The 19,346-nt window shown below is 44.3% G+C and overlaps 1 protein-coding gene across 3 annotated transcripts in view; it reads right to left on the bottom strand.

Moving 5' to 3' along the window:
- ST6GAL1 (ST6 beta-galactoside alpha-2,6-sialyltransferase 1) overlaps positions 1-19,346 on the bottom strand; it is a 97,289-nt gene that overhangs the window by 48,760 nt on the left and 29,183 nt on the right. For 2 of the 3 annotated variants that reach the window (XM_066619928.1, XM_066619927.1), the window contains exon 2: positions 7,867-7,944. The exons of the other annotated variant lie outside the window; for it this stretch is intronic. The gene's annotated coding sequence lies outside the window, so the exon portion shown is untranslated. The remainder of the gene's footprint in view (positions 1-7,866; positions 7,945-19,346) is intronic. 3 annotated transcript variants of the gene reach the window in all.

Raw genomic sequence — 19,346 nt, 5'->3', positions numbered from 1 at the left:
TTGGCTTGATCCAGTAGGGCTCTTCTTATGTAGGAACCCCCCCTTTTTTTCAAAGTGGTTAATCTCTTCTATTCATCAGTGAGAGAACAACAGAACCTCTTCACCTCCAATGCAGTGCCCCAACCAACCTCCCAAAGACTGTTGTTAGGGTTGACCTTGTCTTTCTTTTTAGATTCTGAAACTTTGGGATAGTGATCTATCCAGTGGTGTAGCTAGAGGGGTGCAAAGCACTAAGCTTTGCAGGGAGCCTCACTACAATGTTTAAGGGACCCCTTCCCCTCCCCTTCAGAGCCATTCCAGGCAGGGGGGAGCACAGAGGTGTAGCCCTGGTTTCAAAGGGAAGGGGGAGGGACCCCCTGCAGCTGCAGTGAGGCTTCCTGCAAAAGTTTGTGCTTTGCACTCCCTCTAGCGATGCCACTGGATCCATTTTCTTACTCCTTATTTATTTATTTATTTATTTATTTATTTATTTATTTATTTATTTTAATTTTATTTTTCACATTTTTATATCGCCCTTCCTCCAAAGAGCTCAACGCGGTATACACAGCTGCTCCCCTCCTTTTATCTTATTCCTTTTCCTATGTTGTGAACTTCTTTGTTTAAAAAAACTGTATATACTACTATGTCTACTATTGCTACTTCTCCTTAGTAATATCATTTGGGGAACAGCTGTAGCTCAATGGGAAGATCACGTTTTGCAAGGAAAAGTTCCAGCTTCAGTCCCCAACAGGGGATGTGAAACCTCAAAAGCCACTGCCTGTTACTGTGTAGTATACATTACAGAGCTAGATAAACAAATAGTCTGACTCAGTAAAAGGCAGCCTGTCATGTTCCTGAAGTCAATGTTACAAACCTGCTTCTTGGGAGAGGGGAGAGTTGAGTACCTCTTTTTATACAGGGTCTTGCAAGTACAATTCATACTTCTCTCTCTAGGTCAGGGATGCCCAATCCCGGGCCCGGGGGCCACTTGTGGCCCTCAAAGACTTCCAAACCAGCCTACGGGGAGCTCCAGTCTCCAATGAGCCTCTGGCCCTCCAGGTACTTACTGGAGCCCGTGCTGGCCCGACGGAACTGCTCTCAGCATGAAAGTGTCTGCTCAACGTCCTGCATGAGCTGTGGGACAAGGGCTCCCTCCGCTACTTGTTGTTTCACATCTGTGATGCAGCAGCGGCAGTGAAGGAAAGGCTGACCTTGCTTTGTGCAAGGCCTTTTATAGGCCTTGAGCTATTGTAAGATCTCATACTAGATCTCAGCCATGATGACAGTATTTTACTCAGATTTCTGAAGCATAAGAAAAACCTCTATTTTCAAAAGAACATAGTCGTTCATACAATTTTCCTTTGGGTTCCTATCCAAACAGGGTCAGGCTTGAGCCTAGTGACACTTGCAGATTCTGCACAAGCCGGTGTGGGGAAAAAAATCTTAAGCTGGTCCTTCTGCTGTTTCTATTAAAGGCAAATGGTCAAGAATGGAGATGAGTACCCAAGAGGATGAAAATGGCCCCTGTGGTTACTATTTAACTGGCCACTCAATATTATTCAAATGCTTCCATCCCACATCCCCCGGCCCTGCCTCTGACATCAATGCATTCACTGGCCTTCCCATATTTTCGTCTTCCATGGTGTGTGTGAAAGGGGCCACTATTAGCATACATACAGGTGTACAACATACATACAGCATACATCTAAGCTAAATAGTGTATGCTAAAGACGCTCCTTTCAAGTGCTTGGCCAAACATATGAACATCAGTGGCAGTCTTACTTCCTCCTCCATGTCTGTGATGGATGTGCAGAGGGGGAAACGAGTCACAGAGCAATCCTATGCATGTCTACACAGTGATCAGAATCCACCTCAAGATGAGTGAGGATATTTTGCATCTCCCCTTGGTATTTGGGGGCTGCATTCCTGGCTGCAAGTGTTAGTCTTCTTGAACATACAAAACTGCCTTCTAATGCATAAGAGCATTGGTCCCTTTTGGTCACCACTGTCTACTCTGATTGCTGTAATTCTTCAGGGTTTCAGACAGCATTAAACAATTCTAGGTTATGTAAAACAAGCAGTATAAGTCAATATACCTCAAACACAGTGCCTGTTCCTAACAAAGAAGAGGCCATTAAAACAAGGAAAAGTTTCCCCTCTCTCGGCTTAGTTTGTGTTCTGATCAACATCTAGCTTTGTATCATTCACTTGCTCTAGCACAGACTGAGCATATAATGGACCAAACTGATAACCCCCTTCCTCCCTTGATGCCCTTTTTGCTTCTGTGGCTTCCTCACTTCTAGATCTTTACCAACACACTGTGCCTAATAAGCAGTTCTTCTTCCTTCCTTTTTGTTCAGTCTTCCTGTTTTCATACTTACAGTGACTAGTGCCAGTTGAATAGCATATCTTTGCTTTCTTTTCATCAGCAACATGGAAACTTAAAACAGTTTCTTTTTTTCCTTTTCAGTTTGGGTTCGGGGTATGCCTAAAATAAAGAATTTGAATACCTTGCACTTAACTGTATCCTGGAGCAACATATCTGTACTGGCTGTCTTGCAGAACATATGGGGCCTACTTCGAAATCTGCTTTGGTACACAACAGATACATGCTAGGACATATGATCAGCCCTTGTTTGCATGATAGTGGGTTTTTACATTTCCATGAAGTTGGGGAAATGACCATTGCTCTTCTTGTGTACTATGTGCATTCAAAAGCTGAACACTCTGACAGGATGCAGATCTTCTTTCTGCTCCAGAAATAATAAATATTTAGTTCTTTGAAAATGGCTGGAACACTTATACTGGCTTATACTGGCATTTTTCACACTTCCTTGTGACAGTAGAAAGATGCTGGCTTTACAGCTTCCCATGTCATGTTCCAGTTTTTTTCTACAAGAAAGGTCAAAGGCCACTGCACCAATTATTTATTTTAAGTTCACTGAACTTCTAGGAAGCTTGCTACTGGTTTATTTTAAGTGACATGTAAAGAAAATGCCTGTGATAAAATGGGTTGTACGAGGCCATTCCATTCAGTGAAGGAAAGTCCAAACAGACTGAAATCTTAAGTTTCTAGAGTAAAATTTTCCCTTTTCCTCTGTCCTAATTCCCTCACCTTTTCCCAAACCAAGATCACAGTCACTGCCACTAGAAGGGAAAATGAAGTACAGGTACCACCAATTAAATATCTTCATACAAGAGACTGCGGAGTGAAGATTCACAGGAGTTCTCTGGGTTAAGGCAAGTATTTCAGACAAGGTGGCTGTTTTCCTTGTTCCCTGTGGTAACCACAGGGTACCATGGTGATAGTCATGGTTTTGATAGCACAGACCAAAAGCCAAATAAAAGAATTACACAGGCAGGATTTTCTTTTAAACGCAAGAGAAATGTGTACTAAGAACTATACTTACACTTCTATCTAGGAATCCAAAATAAGCATGAATTATACAAGTTCATGAGCAAAAGAAGAAATAAAATTGGAACAGAAGCTCCATCTATCCCTAAGTTTATTCAAACTTGTTTAGATGTTACAAGATGTAGACACAATTTACCTTTGGGCACAATCCTGAGTGGCAGTGGCAATGTTGTCTCGAAAGTACCCTAAAGCACTTTCATGTTGACATAAGGAGACTTAGACTGGCACTTGGACAAGCATCAGCCTCTCCACGTCAACACGGGCCCCAGGCAGGGTGAATTTGCGTCAGCAGAGTTCGGCCAGGGTAGGGTCTGGGGGGCTATGGTGAGGGCGGGAGGGAGGCGTTTCAGGACAGGTGGCGTGCATTCCCAGCGGTGCATAGGGAGCAGGAGGTGGGGCCAGGATCCGGCAGTTATGCTGAATCCTAGCCCCAGGTGGCCCAGGGCAGTCCTGGGTTGCTCAGATTTGCACCACCTTTTCAGGTGGGACAGATTTGAGTAGACTCATTGGGGCTGCTGCAGCTCTCCCCGGGGTAAGGGGAAAAGTTTCCCCTTGTCTTGGGCTGAGCCTCAGAAAGTCCCAAATTTGTGCTGGATACAACACAGGCCCACTGGCCTGCCTGTTACAGGGCAAATTAGGATTGCACCCTCAGTCACAGAAAGATTCTTTCTTCAGTCATCTGCAGGATTTGAAGCTTGGTCTGTCCATCTCCTCCAGAGTGCTTCAAGACAAAAGGCTAGACAAAGACAAAGAACAGCCCCAGACAAGGAAGTGAAGTTCAACAGCAAAAAAGACACTTGCCAGGAAGTCACTTCTTATCTATTTCTTTATTGACACCCGCCTCCTTCTTTTTCTAGAGCAGGGGTGCCCAAACCCCGGCCCTGGGGCCACTTGCGGCCCTTGAGGACTCCCAATGTGGCCCTCAGGGAGCCCCCAGTCTCCAATGAGCCTCTGGCCCTCCGGAGATTTGTTGGAGCCCACACTGGCCCAACACAACTGCTCTCAGCTTGAGGGAGACTGTTTGACCTCTCAGGTGAGCTGTGGGATGAGGGCTCCCTCCACTGCTTGCTGTTTCACATCTGTGATGCAGTAGTGGCAGCAAAGGAAAGGCCAGCCTTGCTTTGTGCAAGGCCTTTTATAGGCCTTGAGCTATTGCAAGACCTTCATTCATTCATATAAGTTCATCTCTAATATATTCATTTATGTAAACTTATGTAAATTTATTCAAATTTTAAATGTAAATTAATTCTTTCCCCCCCCCGGCCCCCGACACAGTGTCAGAGAGATGATGTGGCCCTCCTGCCAAAAACTTTGAACACCCCTGTTCTAGAGGTTTACAGTTGGGTTTAAGTTCAAAAGTTCCTTTTTTTGGGATTCTCTATGACTGATGTGATTGCTTCTCAGGTAGGCTCCGGGAAAGACAATATCCTAATTTGCATTTGAACAGCCTCAGTCTGGGCTCCAGGCAGAGATGGGGTCACTTGCAATCTCTTTCAAAACGTGAACAGTGTGGAGAAATTAACTTCACAGAGCATACAAAGAGTGCAAACCGAAAAGTTGCAGAACAAAAATTATCACACTTCCTGTTGAGTAGAAGTCCATTGCACCACAATGCTGTTCTATTACAGAAAACAAGGTGTGTTTATTTGTGTCTGGCTCAATGCTCTTTGGTGGTGGTGAAATCTTGCACAGCAAAGTGATGAGCACTGAAGGATGATGATACAGAGATCAGGGTCTGCAGTATCAGCAATTTTAAGAGAAGCACAATCTAATGGGAATTCAATACCTGCAACCTCTCTACAGTGGAATGAAAGGAAAATATTGCCTTCCCAGTAACAGAAGGGGTGTGTGTGTGTGTGTGTGTGTGTGTGTGTGTGTGTGTGTGTGTAAAAAGTTTCCATGTTCCATTAACTTGATACCTTTCGGCAAGGCCTGAAGACCTTTCTGTTTAAACAAGCCTTCTGAGTTCTCGACCTTTTTAACATCTTTTTAACATCTTTTAATATTTTGTATAGGCCTGATTCTTTTATGACTTGCTGCTGCTCTATGCTCTTTTTACCTATTTTTATTCTGGCTGCTGTTTTTTATGATATGTGTTAATATGTTTTTATCTGTTTTAAATTATGTTTTTAATCTGTTGTAAGCCGCCTTGAGTCCCTTCGGGGAGAAAGGCGGGGTAAAAAATAAAATAATAATAATAATAATAATAATAATAATAATAATAATAATAATAATTATTATTATTATTATTATTATTATTATTATTATTATTATTATTAACTTTACCCTGTCTTATCTACCCCACACAACATCAGTAAATGTGACGCAGCCATATTTAAATTAAGCATGCTCATAATTTGTGTACTGTATACACAAATGTTGATCTGAATACAGTAATTGCATATTTTGTTCAACACATATAATACATGATCAGTATATTTTTGAAGGAGCTAGTTGACTTTTTAAATGAATGAACATCACACAGGAATGATACCAGGTTATGGCAGAGGTACTTAACCTTTGGTGACTCATAGATCCCCTAGAGCAGGGGTGCTCACACTTTTTTGGCTCGAGAGCTACTTTGAAACCCAGCAAGGCCCGGAGATCTACCAGGGGGGAAGGAAGCGTCTGACAGACACCCCCTTTAATGTATGGAGCCCCTGCTGGAGTCTAATCAGTTTCGTCAGTTTTGTTGCTGCATGCCTGAAGAGCAGCTAAAGTGTCAGTTTCAGTGTCAGTTTAGTGTCAGCTAAATATGTCAGTTTTGTCTAGTCACTAGACGAAACTGACATATCAACAGTTTGGAGAGACAGGGCTCCGTGATCTACTCATTTTGCCTCGCGATCTACCGGTAGATCGCGATCCACCTATTGAGCACCCCTGCCCTAGAGAATGCTGAACTGCTTATGCATTCCACCCCTCCAAAATACTTCTTATTGCTATTTATTAAGATTATTATTATTTGTTATCTTCTTGAAATTGCATTGAATATTATGGGGAAAAGAAGAACTTCAATAACAACTTTCAGTTTCAATCATGAGGGAAAAAAGGTGCTGGATCCACACAGAATTTGAAGACATCAAAAAAGCTCATGAGAAAAATCAATGAAAAGGCCAATAAACAATGCATCCAAGAAGAAAAAACTATTATAGTATTGACTTTTATTGATCCATCAGTAGTCAGGGCCAAATTCTAAAATGTTAAAACTCTGTCCTTGTCTAATAAAAAAATGTGTATGAAGGCAAACATTTTCCTAATTCTGGGAGGACCTCAATACAAATCCTGGCTTCTTTCATGTACCACTTAGTGGTACAGGCCCCATAGGTTAAGAACATCTGAGCTGAGGAGTCAAAGGCTTACAATTCCTCTGGATCTAGTCAGGAAGAGACAGTTTAGATAAGAACGAAGATTCAGAGTTTTTATGTTAAGAAGCCAGGGGAAGTAGAAGATCTTATAAACAGACATGCAGAACTACCTGATTTGTATTGGCTGTTAGTGGTCCAAACAATATTGCCCCCACTTGACCCAATCAAGACCACAGAGAGGACGGCCAAATATACTGCCCACTAAGTTTCGAAGTTCACTAACAGCCCAACCCTAGATGTTTCTACTCAGAAGTAAGCTCTACTGAGTTCAGTGGGACTAACAGCCCAATCCTAAGCTGTCTGGCATCCAGGGCTGCAACGGTGCCATAATGGCTGCCGCTGCATCCAATGGATACCAGGCAGCCACCAGCAGCACCTAGCGACTCCTTGGGGGAAGGGGACATTCGTAAGGGAAGCGACCCTGCAATGGGGCTACTCAACTATTTAAGCTGGCCCATAGTAAAGTAGCCTTGTGTCTGGCTGAGAGGCCAGACACAGGGTTTTGGATCCACAGGAGCAGAGCTCCACTGGTCCCGCCCCCCTTCTGCCCTGCTCCCCCTCCTCTTCAGCCCTCCCCCTCCCCCAGAATGCCTGCCCCCATGCCCCCACTCACTGTTCCACGGCCTGGCACTTGCCTGGAGAGTCGGGAAGTGTCCAACCAACCTCTGACCGGCGCTAGCTCAGCACAGGCCCTTGCTGAGTGGGCACCAGTGCCCATCCAGTGTAGAGCATTGCAGATGTGCTTTATGGCATGTTTGTGATGCTCAGCGCCAGTGCTGGGCCAGTGCTGGCCACATTGAATTGGGCCCTTATCCCCACAGAAGAGTATACAGGATTGCAGCTTACATAACCTTGGAACAGTCACGTATTCTCCTTCTAACCTACCTCACAGAGTTGTTACAAGAATAAATTGGGAGGGGGGGAACCATATATGCAGCCTTGAGCTCCCTTGAAGAAGGGTTGAATAAAAATGAAGTAAGTCACCAGGTGTGGCACTTGTGAATTCTGCTGATATACAGAGGTGGGCTTGGCAACCCTTGCCATCTTCTTTTTTAATTACTCACATATTCCTAATGTTAGCATGCATGGTGCATAATGCATACATACCAAATTTGCAGATGCAAATGCTGAGATGTATTCCTCTTTGCCTCCAATGAGTTTGCTCATCTGTTGTTTACCGAGAAGCTGCAACACAAAGTGGGCATTTAGCAATTCTTTCATATTACTTTATTCATTTCTTTATTTATTTCCCCGAATGCAGCATCTAAACTGAGCAGTATGATAAACTTATAAAATCAACTGCCAGGTTTTCTAATCTTATATCATATTTGTATGTACCGTTTCAATGCTCTCTTATCGTGCATTAGCAACCTTCATGGAAATTAGGCAAAAAGAAGCAGGCAAGGAAGAGTTGTTGCATTCACACTACCTTCCCACACATTCTCAATTTCAGAATAATATAGCAACATAAAATCAGAATAGAATATAAGAGGAAGCTCCTCTTTCCCACTGCCTCCACTCTCAAATTCAGAATGAGAAAACTGTATTAACACAGAAGAGCTACATCTAGGGTTCCCAACCCATGGTCTGCAGACCTCTGGTGGTCCGCAGTGCCCTCCCAGGTGGTCCGCAACCTCTCTGGTGAAAAAACAAAAAAAATGCCTTTCTAGGAAGAAAAAAAAGCCTCTGCGGTGCCAATCAGAGCAGCTCAGAGCCAATCAGAGCATAGCCTTTCTCCGTCTCCTGCCTCCCCCCTCTACCTCCCTTCCCTTCTTGTCTGTGAGTGCCCAGACAACCAAAAAAGTGAAGCGCAGGCGCCTTGCAAGGTGTACGTGTTTGTGCAGCCTCCTGGCTCAGTTGCATGCAGAGGAGAGGTGCCCTGCTGCCGCTGCCTCCAGCCTGCTGCCTCCCTTCCTTGACCCTGTGCCTGGAGGTGATCCCTCACAGCCTGGTTTTTCAGGAGTCAAATTAGGACTGCAGCCAGCCTGGGAAGTCTCTTGGCCACCACCGGAGAAGGGAGGAGGTGGGGGGGCCTGAGGAGGGGAGGAATGGGAGTAATGAGGAGGAGGAGAAGGAACAGGCTCCCAAAGGCATCGCTGGCTGGCTGGCTGGCTGGCTGGCTGGGGGGGGGGGTTTCCCTGGGAGTGGGTTTCTCTGGATATGATTTCCCTGGGAGTCCGGACTCCAGCTGGCCAGGGAACACAGAGGAAGGGGCAGTATGGCAGCAGGAGAGAGGAGAAACAGTATGCTCAACCCCCAGCCGGCAGGACTGGGCCCCCTGGATGTGCTCTTCTAACGCCCAGGGGTGGAGCAAGGGATCCAGGCAACCAGGTTTTGGCACCCCTTTTGGAGAGGGAAACAAGCAGCACCTCTGCTGTCTTACTGCAAGCTGCCACCTGGGGAGAAGCAATCCCACAAGTTGAAGAACAAGCATCACCGTAGCCAAGTACAACAGGTGCAACCCCTGACTCTTCCTCCTCAGAGAGCAGCAGCAGCAGCAGCTTTCTCCATGGGGAGCCCTCCCCCACCCCACACTTGGCCAGTTCCCTATCTCCTCAGATTGTAATCCTACGCATGCTTACCTTGGATTAAGCCCCATTGACTATAATGGGACTTACTTCTGAGTAGACATGCCTAGAATGGGGCTGTTAGTCACACTGTGGCTGTGATGAACTTCTCCAGAAATTTCTCCAATCCCCTTTTAAAGGCATCTAGTCTAGACACCATTATCACATCCTGGGGCAAGGAGTTCCACAGACTAATGGTAGAGTAGGCAGCTGTTGTTTTGTGGCTGCAGCCTACCTATAGGCTTGCTCACACTCTCTTAGCTCCAACCAAAGTAGTCCACAGCTAGAGCATGACAGCAATTAGAACAGGAAGTGAAGAGAGGCTTTCCCCCCTCCCTAAAGACCTTGCAGTGCACACCAAAAGGACTTTTCTTCCTGAGATATGCTGCAGCCATTCTGAGATGTCTCTCTCAGCTGGTGCTTCCTTCACACGTCTCTTCTCCTTCAGGATCTGCCTAAATTGTGTTGAACACTTTCCTAAGGACTCTGGACTCACAAGTGGGGGGGGGGGAGCAGGGCCAGGGCTGTGTAACAAAAGGAACTGTAGAGGGATGTGTGTGCTTTTTGTTGGCTCATTTAACTACCTTGCATGACTTGTCTATAATCCCCTTGTGCTTACCCTCTCCCTTTTTGAGGTGTTTTTCCACACTTAAAAGAGGCAAGGGCTGTGTGTAATGTGGTCTGGTGTGGGGGAAAAGAGACTGGATTGAATTAGGTGGGTGTGAAAACCTCTGAGTTGGGGGGGAATTATTATGTGTTCCAAGTATTCCATGTAAACCCAAGACTTTCACAGCTAGTGAAGCAAATGCCAGCACAACCATCACATTTATTATTAAATAATCTTCTTATGTATTACAAATTTAATTGTATTTTTTTGTGTGCGAGGGTGGGGGGGTTGCATGTGGTCCCCATCGTCTCAAAATTTTGCCTTAGCGGTCCCTGAGCTCCTAAAGTTTGGGAACCACTGAGCTACATGGATGAACTCATTTCCACTGTGCCTCATTTCCATGGCAGTAGCTTGAAAAGACTCAGCTTGCAAGTGCCACAGAGCGACATGATTCAAGTGTAGGTGCCTGTATTTGCATATTTTGAGCTTCAAGGATATTTAGGTGAATTCCTTGTTTACTTTCAGTAAATGAGTAAGAAACCTGGTGTAACTTGATAAGAACAGAAATGCAGCCCTACAGGAGTTCTGTAGAAAAAGAAGCACTAAGAACAGCCTTCCGCTGAAAAGCATTCTCAGGAAAGATTAGATCTGAGCTGGCCTTAGGATGAAGCAAAGTGAAACACTTGGATCAAGCAGTGGACTGGCCAGAGCGGAGGATTGGCCAGAGTGGTGGAACTGCCAACCCCTGCCACACTGCACCTGGCTTTTAATTTTTATAAACCACCAACAGAAGGAAATCCAGATGACTGCACAGGTCTGGCAAAGAGGTGCTGAACAGCTGGGGAGAAGCAAGTTCTTTCTTCTCCACTTCTGTTTGGTAAGTGAGTTGGTGGGACACTGGTGAGAACAACTGGAGAGAGGCCTGGCAGGAGTGGGGGCACTAGGGTTGGGCCTCGAGGGCAGCAGGGGTCCCAGGGTGGTGGTGGAGGGTTGCTGGCAGCAGCAGGAATTTATATGCCCAGCTCTTGGCATCCTTCCCATTCAGGCCTCTTTCCGGTGTGCCTATCATCAGGCCTGCTGGGGAGACACCTCAGAGTGATTGGGGGGGGGACTAGGGTCGGACCTGGAGGGGTTGTGAGGGTTACAGGGTGCGGCTAGATCACAGGTGGTGGTGGGAATGTAGGGGCCCAGTTCTTGGCCTCTTAATCATTCAGGTCTGTGAGTGAACCAAATGGGGAAAGACCTAGGAGGGGTAAGGGGACTAGGGCTGAGCCTCAGTGATGGTGGGGTGTTGGCAGGGGTTGTGGTGGCAGCAGGGGGTTGCTAGCAGCAACAGAAAGAGGCCCAGCTCTCTGTCTCCTTTCCATTCAGGACTCTTTCCCGTGGGCCTATAGTTAGCCCTACTGGGGAGAGGATTGGGAGGAGTTGAGAGACTAGGGAAGGGCCTTGGGGTACCAGGATTTTGGGGGGGGGGGGCTCAGACAGCTGTAGGAGGAGCATATGGGTCCTGCTGTTGGCCTTTCTCTCTTTGAATGTTGATCTCATGCCAGAACAGAGAAACAACTGGGCATCCTTACATGACAAAAGAATTATCTGCAAAGGCCTGAAATGCTGAGATAACCCCTTTTGGAAGGACCAGCACCCAAATCTTAACCATATTCACATAGGTCTGAAGGGTAAGGGGAGCTGAGGTGCTTATACCTGAGAGAAATTCAGCAGCCTGCATCTGTTTCTATCCTGCTCAGTCACTCTTCTCCACCATGCATCTCTCCAAAGTTCAGACATCATAACCAAGAATACAACTGTTCTTCCACTTGCTCATTCAGGCTATCAGTTCAATGACATGAACACTGCTACACTCCTGGAGCCTGAAAGTTTTCTCACCCAGTGAAGAAGAGGTAACCATAACACATCCACATGCCAGACTGGGAAATTCAGCTACGCAAATCGCAGGAAGAGACTGTCTGTGTGGATTTCTGCACTTCAGCCTCTGCACGCCCCCTCAGAAAAATCATATTTGCAATCTTTAAATAAAAAGACACTTTTGATGGACAACCAAGAAAAAGATGCAACCTGATCTGAATTCATCAGTTACAACAAAACAGTTTGGGGCACACTGGCAGAGGGAATCTAGCCAATCAGAACACCGCACCTCATCTGCAGATTAGTATCTCAGCGCACAAGATCCCAAATACTGTTGAAAATTTATTGAGTTCTGCATTCATTGTATCGGGACCATTCTGGTGGCCTTGAGTTCCCCTTTGCCTAGCCTTCAATAGGTGCTGAGGCGTCAATGCACACGTGTGGCACAGTTTCGCTTTTCATAGGGCTCGATATATTTTTCTTGTCGGCTTTGAGGAGGAGGACTTCATGGGGGGCCTGCATTCATTGGAACTGGACCATTCTGGTAGTGTTGCATTCCTCTTGGCCTGCCATTCAAAATGGACTAAGGTATGGTTGCCTGCTTGCTAATAAAAGCGTACGTGCCGTTCAGTATCATTTTCCATAGAGCTCGATATATTTTCCTTGTCAGCTATCAGCCGGTCTGTTTCAGTTTTGGGACCTACCAACAATCAGGTCACAACCCATGGATTGGTCCCGACCTACAGTTTGGGAAACACTGCCTTAGTGGTGTAGGAAGAATTGTAGTGTGTGCCCTTCCCGTGCCATTCTGTTAATACTGGAAGAACTTAAACCACACTGAATAAGCCCACAGTTCCTTCCCACAATTCCTGCCCAGCTAGGAGTTGTGGTAAGGAGTTCCATCATGGGTTTGTCCATTTTGTATGTTACTAGAGTGGCAGACAAAGAAGAGGTAGAAACTCTATCAGTTCCAGACTATTCAGGACTGACTGATATGGGCAATAGCCACTGTGGATGACCACTTAACCCGCGACTAGGCTTAACGCCGGGGTGGGGGTGGGGAAACTTTACCTTTAATATTGGTATAATCACCTCCTTCAGAAGTTACTGGTTACTTATCTACCAAAAGGTTGAGAAGAGATAGAGGTGGCAGACTAGGTAGTGCTTCTATCCTAGTTAATAAAGTGCTTTCTAATGCAGTGTCTCGTCTCCTGGGTAGCACAACAGGATAATAGTTGGATCTGTTGCTTGAGCTTCTTACTGCATTCTCACAAGACTGAAAATTCCAGGATGATACATATTAAGAGGGAAGGCACAACCTGGCTAGTTAAGCTGAGGCGGAAACATAATGTTTCACAAGGGAAGACTAACAGAGGGAGTGACAGGATGCAAGTATTTAGAAGGACCCTAATAAAAAGAGGGAGAGGAAAAGAGTTAAATAAAATACTATAATGCCATTAATTTATGTGGCACCAACTCTCTCTCTTTCTCTCTCTCTCTTAATGAAACTAATTAAGATGTTCAAGGTAAATGAAAAGTAGTAATTCATTACACATTTCATAAATAACTCATATAAATCACTATTACAAAGTACGGGATAATCATTAAAAGAGATGGTTTCACAAGGAAATTAGACAAATGCATGGAGAACAGATGCATGGAAATCCTGTTAAGGATTATTAGCCATCGCATCTAAAACTCACAAACTGTTTAGCTGGGATTATCAGATTCTGTGGCCCAACAACTGGGGATGACTTCATCATGCCCTGCTGTTGTGATTTCCAGGATCAACTGGCAGACCATAGGTGATGATGAAGAATAGTTCAGCAATAGAAAAAAAATTCTAAGGTTGAGTGTTCTCTTTTCTTGGCAATTTTCAAGATAGGGAAGGACAGAAATCTGTCTAGTGTGGTTTATATAAATGCATATGAACAACACTCTGCCTGAAGTGAACACATTGAGGGAGACGGTTCACTGGGTGCTTGCTAGCCTGGTAATCCCACAAGGAAGGAGCTGTTTCATACACCTCATGAGTTAGGAAGTCACTACTCAGTTTCCTCTAATTTGCCTTTAGCTACCAGGCAAATTTGCATGAACACTGGGCCAGCAATCACAGCACATTTCTCCTACAGGACCATTTTTGAAATTAACAGTGTGAAGTAATACCTTATTGCTTTTCAGGTGACGTTGCAAAAAGGGCCAGAAAATATTCCCTTTGCTGCTGCTGCTGTTGGAACTGAGAGAAACTTTCAGCCGCTGAAGTAATTCTGCCATTGACTTAAGCAGGATGCAGACAGTGCTCTGAATTTTCTTCCCATGCGCCTTTGACTTTGTGCTTTCCTGTGTCTCGTTCTCCAAGGGAAATTGCTGGCATGCAGGGAAGCATGACAAGCACCTCACACCAGCTGAGTCACCAGCCAGAACGAGCAAGAGCATTTTCCAAGGTTATAACAGGATGTCAACAGTCCTACTTCAATATGTGCCTAGGCACCTTCATCACCACAGCCATAACTAACAGCCCAGCCCTAACCAACTTTCCAGCACCAAGGCAGCCACGCCAACATGGCATACACTGCATTCTGTGGTGGAGGGACAGTCATGGAGGACTTCTCAAAATAACGGAACGTTTGATCCCTTACCTCAGGGCTGCATTGTGGTTGCATCAGTGCTGGAAAGTTGGTTGGTATTGGGCTTTTAATCATGTAGCTTTCTCATCCTTGTTTCATCCCTTTTATCATATTTGCAAAATTAAATTCCACTGAACAAGGAATTTCACTGGCATAGGTTTGAGTCAGCATGAGTAACTTCCTCAGGTCAGCCAATAAGGAAAGGAAACAGCCCTCACTTTGAATTACTCATTTTACAGTGAAGAGAGCAGGGAGATTAAAAATTACGATAGTTCAAATTCAGGCGCTTATCATCACAGGCTAATGCTCATGAAGAAATGAGCCCTAACAAGTGGTCAGCACTAGGACTGATCACCTAATCATGTAGCTTAAAGCATGTTAAAGAATATGATATGGCCTCACACCCCACTGTTGAAAAAGACCTAGTGAACTCCGAAACAAGCCCTAAATAAGAATCTCAAGATCCAAAGTTTATAAATTCTCACCACCAATTTCAGTGGTGTTCATTGTGACATGAGAATGAAAACAAGCTCCAAAATTCAAAAATCAAAGAGTTTAAAATCAGGGTATGTTTCTTCAAATATAAATGAAGAGTTTCATATGTATTTTAGACACATGGCAGATGCAACAAGTCTTGCATCACATCCTGAAGGTTGCAAGGGGAAATGATCTATGGATTTTGAGGGCTCTTTCTAACCCACACTAACTGTGCAAAACGTGAAATTTTATCTCAACTTGTGTTGAAATTTCCCCTTATCCATTCTCTTCCTTCTTCAAAAGAGGAACCAATGAACCTATTGTCATTGATTTTTTTAAAGTTTGGATCAGATAGATTCATTCTCAGAAGATGATCCAATATGACATAATGTTGTGGGTTCCCCCCCCCCCCCCGGTAGGTCATTCATGGCTTTGTAGAGTTTGCAGTCAAATTTTATTACTATTACATACAAAATGTAACCCAAATTGTATGGCTAATGGTAGGCTTCCAGACCTCTTAATCAGATCCAAGTTGTTTTCAGTCCAGCATGATCAGTAAAGAGACCCAATACCCAGTAGTATACCATGACAGGTTTAGGCCTCGGTCGTCCATAATAAGAAATTACTTTGTTTCTATTACATTTCTTCTTACTTCCCTTTTACACTTCAGTAAAAATAAACATTCATGTCATTGTGAGGCTCACCTTCCCCTCCATATCACACCAAGAGCCTGAAGCCACAGACCCACCAAGGCAGAGCCTAGTGATGACATTACTGCCAGGTGCCATCAGCTTAAAGGGGGCAAGCCACCATACAGCTGAGGCACTGGGAAGGCCTCAGCCTACAAGAGAGAGGGGGAAGAGAGATGTGGAGAGAGAAGTGAGAAAAGGGGGGAGGAGGAGAAAGGACGGCAGGCCGGAAAGAGAAGTGACAAGGGGGAAGGAAAAAAGAGATTACAAGAAAAGAGAGAGAAGGGAGTGAAAGGAGAGACTGGGAAAGGCTAGAAGACAGGGAAGGAAGAAGACACTGAGAAAAAACAAAGGAGATCGTGGAAGAGATGGGGAAGATGATATCATACCCAGGTCCCCTGAATACAGTTTTCCCTATAGGAGGAAGGGGAAGGGGGCAGTCCTGTGACAGTCTTGATTTCATTTTATTCCTGGTGAAAAATTATTCCTTTTAAAAAAAAAAAATGTGAGAGGAAGGTAAACTGAAGCCTTAAGACTTGGTTGTGAGTGAGAGAGATCCGGCTTCTGTGACTTTAGACAGGTAGACTTGCATTGTATGATGCCTCAAAATAGTTTTTTTGGGGGGGAGAAGAGGGGGGAGTGAGGGCTCCACAATGAGGATTTAACAGTAAGTGATTTACATGTGTTTGCCTTAACAGATTGAAGACTTGTATTCAGTGCATAGCTCATTTTTAATCCAATTTAAGCTTCTTCTCCACTTACATTGGAAGGGAGAACATGGCTATTGTCTTGTTTATCTTGCATAAGGAGATCAAGTTGATATTGTGTACTTTGACTTTCAATAAGCCTTTAATCAAAAGCTAAACAAAAAAAGACAAAAAAACAACTTTGTCATGGTGTAAAGGGAATGCCCTTTTGTGAATCTGCAACTGATTAGATAAGTGTCTAAGCATCGATAGCCAGTTGTTATAGTACAGCAGGGGTGTCCAAACGTTTTGGCAGGAGGGCCACATCATCTCTCTGACACTGTGTTGGGGGCTGGAAATAAAATTTGAATAAATTTACATAAATGAATATATTAGAGATAGAACTTATATGAATGAATGAAGGTCTTGCAATAGCTCAAGGCCTATAAAAGGCCTTTCACAAAGCAAGCCTGGTGTTTCCTTCGTTGCTGCTGCTGTATCACAGATATCAAACAGCAAGCAGCCCTCATTCCACAGTCTACAGTCACCCTCATGCTGAAAACAGTTGCGTTGGTCCAGCACGGGCTCCAGCAACTCTCTGGAGGGCCAGAGGCTCATTGGAGACTGGGAGCTTCCTGTGGGCCAGATTGGGAATCCCTGAGGGCCGCAAGTGGCCCCCGGGCCGGGGTTTGGGCGCCCCTGTAGTAGAGTCAAATGCTGCTGTATCTCCCTTGGAATTTTGGGGAGTGAAGAAAAGAGTTAGGAGGATGCTGGAAAACAAGTCTATGGAATCACAGCCGTTCTGATAACAACACAGTTGTCCTCAAATAACCTCTCTCTTAGATCACAGTGTGCTTACTATGAGCATGGAAAGATACCAGCCTTGTAACCAAGCCTGCAAAAGGAACTAGCTCACTATCATTTTTTTTCAAGCCCACTTGCCCAAATGTATCTATGTTAAGTCATTTGTGGCACATTGATGGATTTCAGGGTTTTGTTTTTTAAAAGAATCCAATACTTTTCCAGTTTGGTTGCCTGCTTGGCTGCCTGAAGACAAATCTGAAAAGCAGTATATAAATACTATTTCACAGAGCCAGAATCAACTTGGATAAAGATAAAAGCAACTCTGTTCTCTTCCAGTTCTGTCTCACTGAGAAATGAAGTTCCACAGATTTATAGGCTCTGAATGGAAATGGACGAAATTAATAACATACCGCACTCCACCCCTCTTCAACCTGCAAGGAGATGTGCCTGCCATATCTCCAACCTGCAGGCTCTGGCATAAGCTCTGCTTGTAAATGAGCACAGGCCAGGTTGAAGAATCAGCGCTGGGAGAGAAGTGTATTTCTATTTTTCTCTCTTTGAACACTTTCACAGCACCAGATGATGTTGGAATGCCCCCAAATCTTATTCGAGCTGGTGCCCCATGGCTGCAAGTTCCTTCTGTGATTGGAAAGACAGCACAATTCATGGGAAGACCCCTTGAATCTCTTTCTCCTTCCATTCACAGAAGGAGTGTGCTGTAATGGACAGGAGGCGGAAAACAGAAGGAAGGGTGAAAACAGATTAATGTACAAATCTGTTAATTGTACAAACAAATGCCAATATTCAGACTTCACTGCAATATCAGATACCAGGGAGCTGTTCATCCAATACAGCAGTTTTACAAATGCATTTGTGTTTGCTATTTAAAGATTTTTTCCCCCTCTTAGAACTGAAGCTAGATTTGGGGGGGGGGGCTAATGATTACTACTAAGATCACACAAAGATTAGATTAAGAAGGCTGTGATTACTGAAATTCAGTCCTTTTCATTTACTGTAGGGATTATTAGGAGATCAAACTCTCCAAAAGTAATCAAAGATTTCCTCATTTGGTTGTGCTTATAGTTGTCTTCTGCCTTACTTCTTGAAAACTGCTTACATACTTCAAGTAACAAATTTGGCTCCTGCTATCAGCAGACATTAAGTTACAAAAAGCTGGGAGATGATCTGGGCAAAATTAAGCACAGAGATGCTTATTTCTCTCCCACTGAAATTCATAGAGTTTGAAAATAATTTTGGCCAGATCATACATACTGAGTTCACTGAATGTACAGAAGTCGTCGTTCCCCATATATGTGAATTCAGTTATCTGTGGATCCACTGATCCAGGGCGCCACCACACGCACCCCCACAACCCATTAAAATTGTTTTGCTGCTTACTGGGCTGAAGTGTTTCTTTTATTGGACGCTACAAGTATGCAAAGCTTATAGTATGTGTATGCAGCCTGAATACGTGAAGAGACTAGATCAAACATTAACAGAAATAGTTAACTTCCTACTTCCTGTTAACATTGGATCTAATCTCTTTCAAGCATTCAGGCTGACCGCAGCCTGCCTGCACACCCTATAAGATTGCGTACTTATAGCATCCAGTAAAAGAAACACTTCATCCCAGTAAGCAGCTACACAACTGGGCACGGGAGGGCCTGCAGTGGGCCATTTAGAAAGGGTTCCCCCCCCCGTATCTGCAGTTTCCGTATCTGTGGGGAGATGCTGGCACTGATCCCCTGTGGATACAGGGGGGACCCCTGTATCTGATAATAACTTCCTTAAAATCAGTGGGATTATCCATAAACTAGATAAAGAGGAGATGTGTAACACACCATATTTTATTCATATGAATGCAATCCTTTAGATAGTTGCCCTATGCAAATTACCTGCACAATGGTAAACCATTTCAGACACCCCATTGTATTATGAAAATATTGTAAAGTGAACCCAGTAATGCATTTTTTTTTCAGTAATTTGTTCCAAGGAGTTTCTGCCACATAACTAAACTAGGTGATTTCTACAATGGGAATATTAATTTCATATGGAATATTAAACAAATACTAAATCGTGATAACAACTTTTTTAAAAGTGCGTAACGTATACAGTGAACTTTTTTAAACTACAAAGGTATTTGATCATATGCTGAACCAATCATAAAGCAGGGATACATAGCCCAATTCTGAAGACAGTGGCTCTGAAGTGTGCAGTGGCGGCAAAACGGCTACCACTGCATCCAGCAGCCCACTGAGGTTGCCAGA

This window comes from Tiliqua scincoides, chromosome 3 (genome assembly GCF_035046505.1).
Source record: "Tiliqua scincoides isolate rTilSci1 chromosome 3, rTilSci1.hap2, whole genome shotgun sequence".
Lineage (NCBI taxonomy): Eukaryota > Metazoa > Chordata > Lepidosauria > Squamata > Scincidae > Tiliqua > Tiliqua scincoides.
The sequence above is the reverse complement of the archived record's forward strand: the minus strand, read 5'-3'. Positions and strand labels throughout refer to the sequence as shown.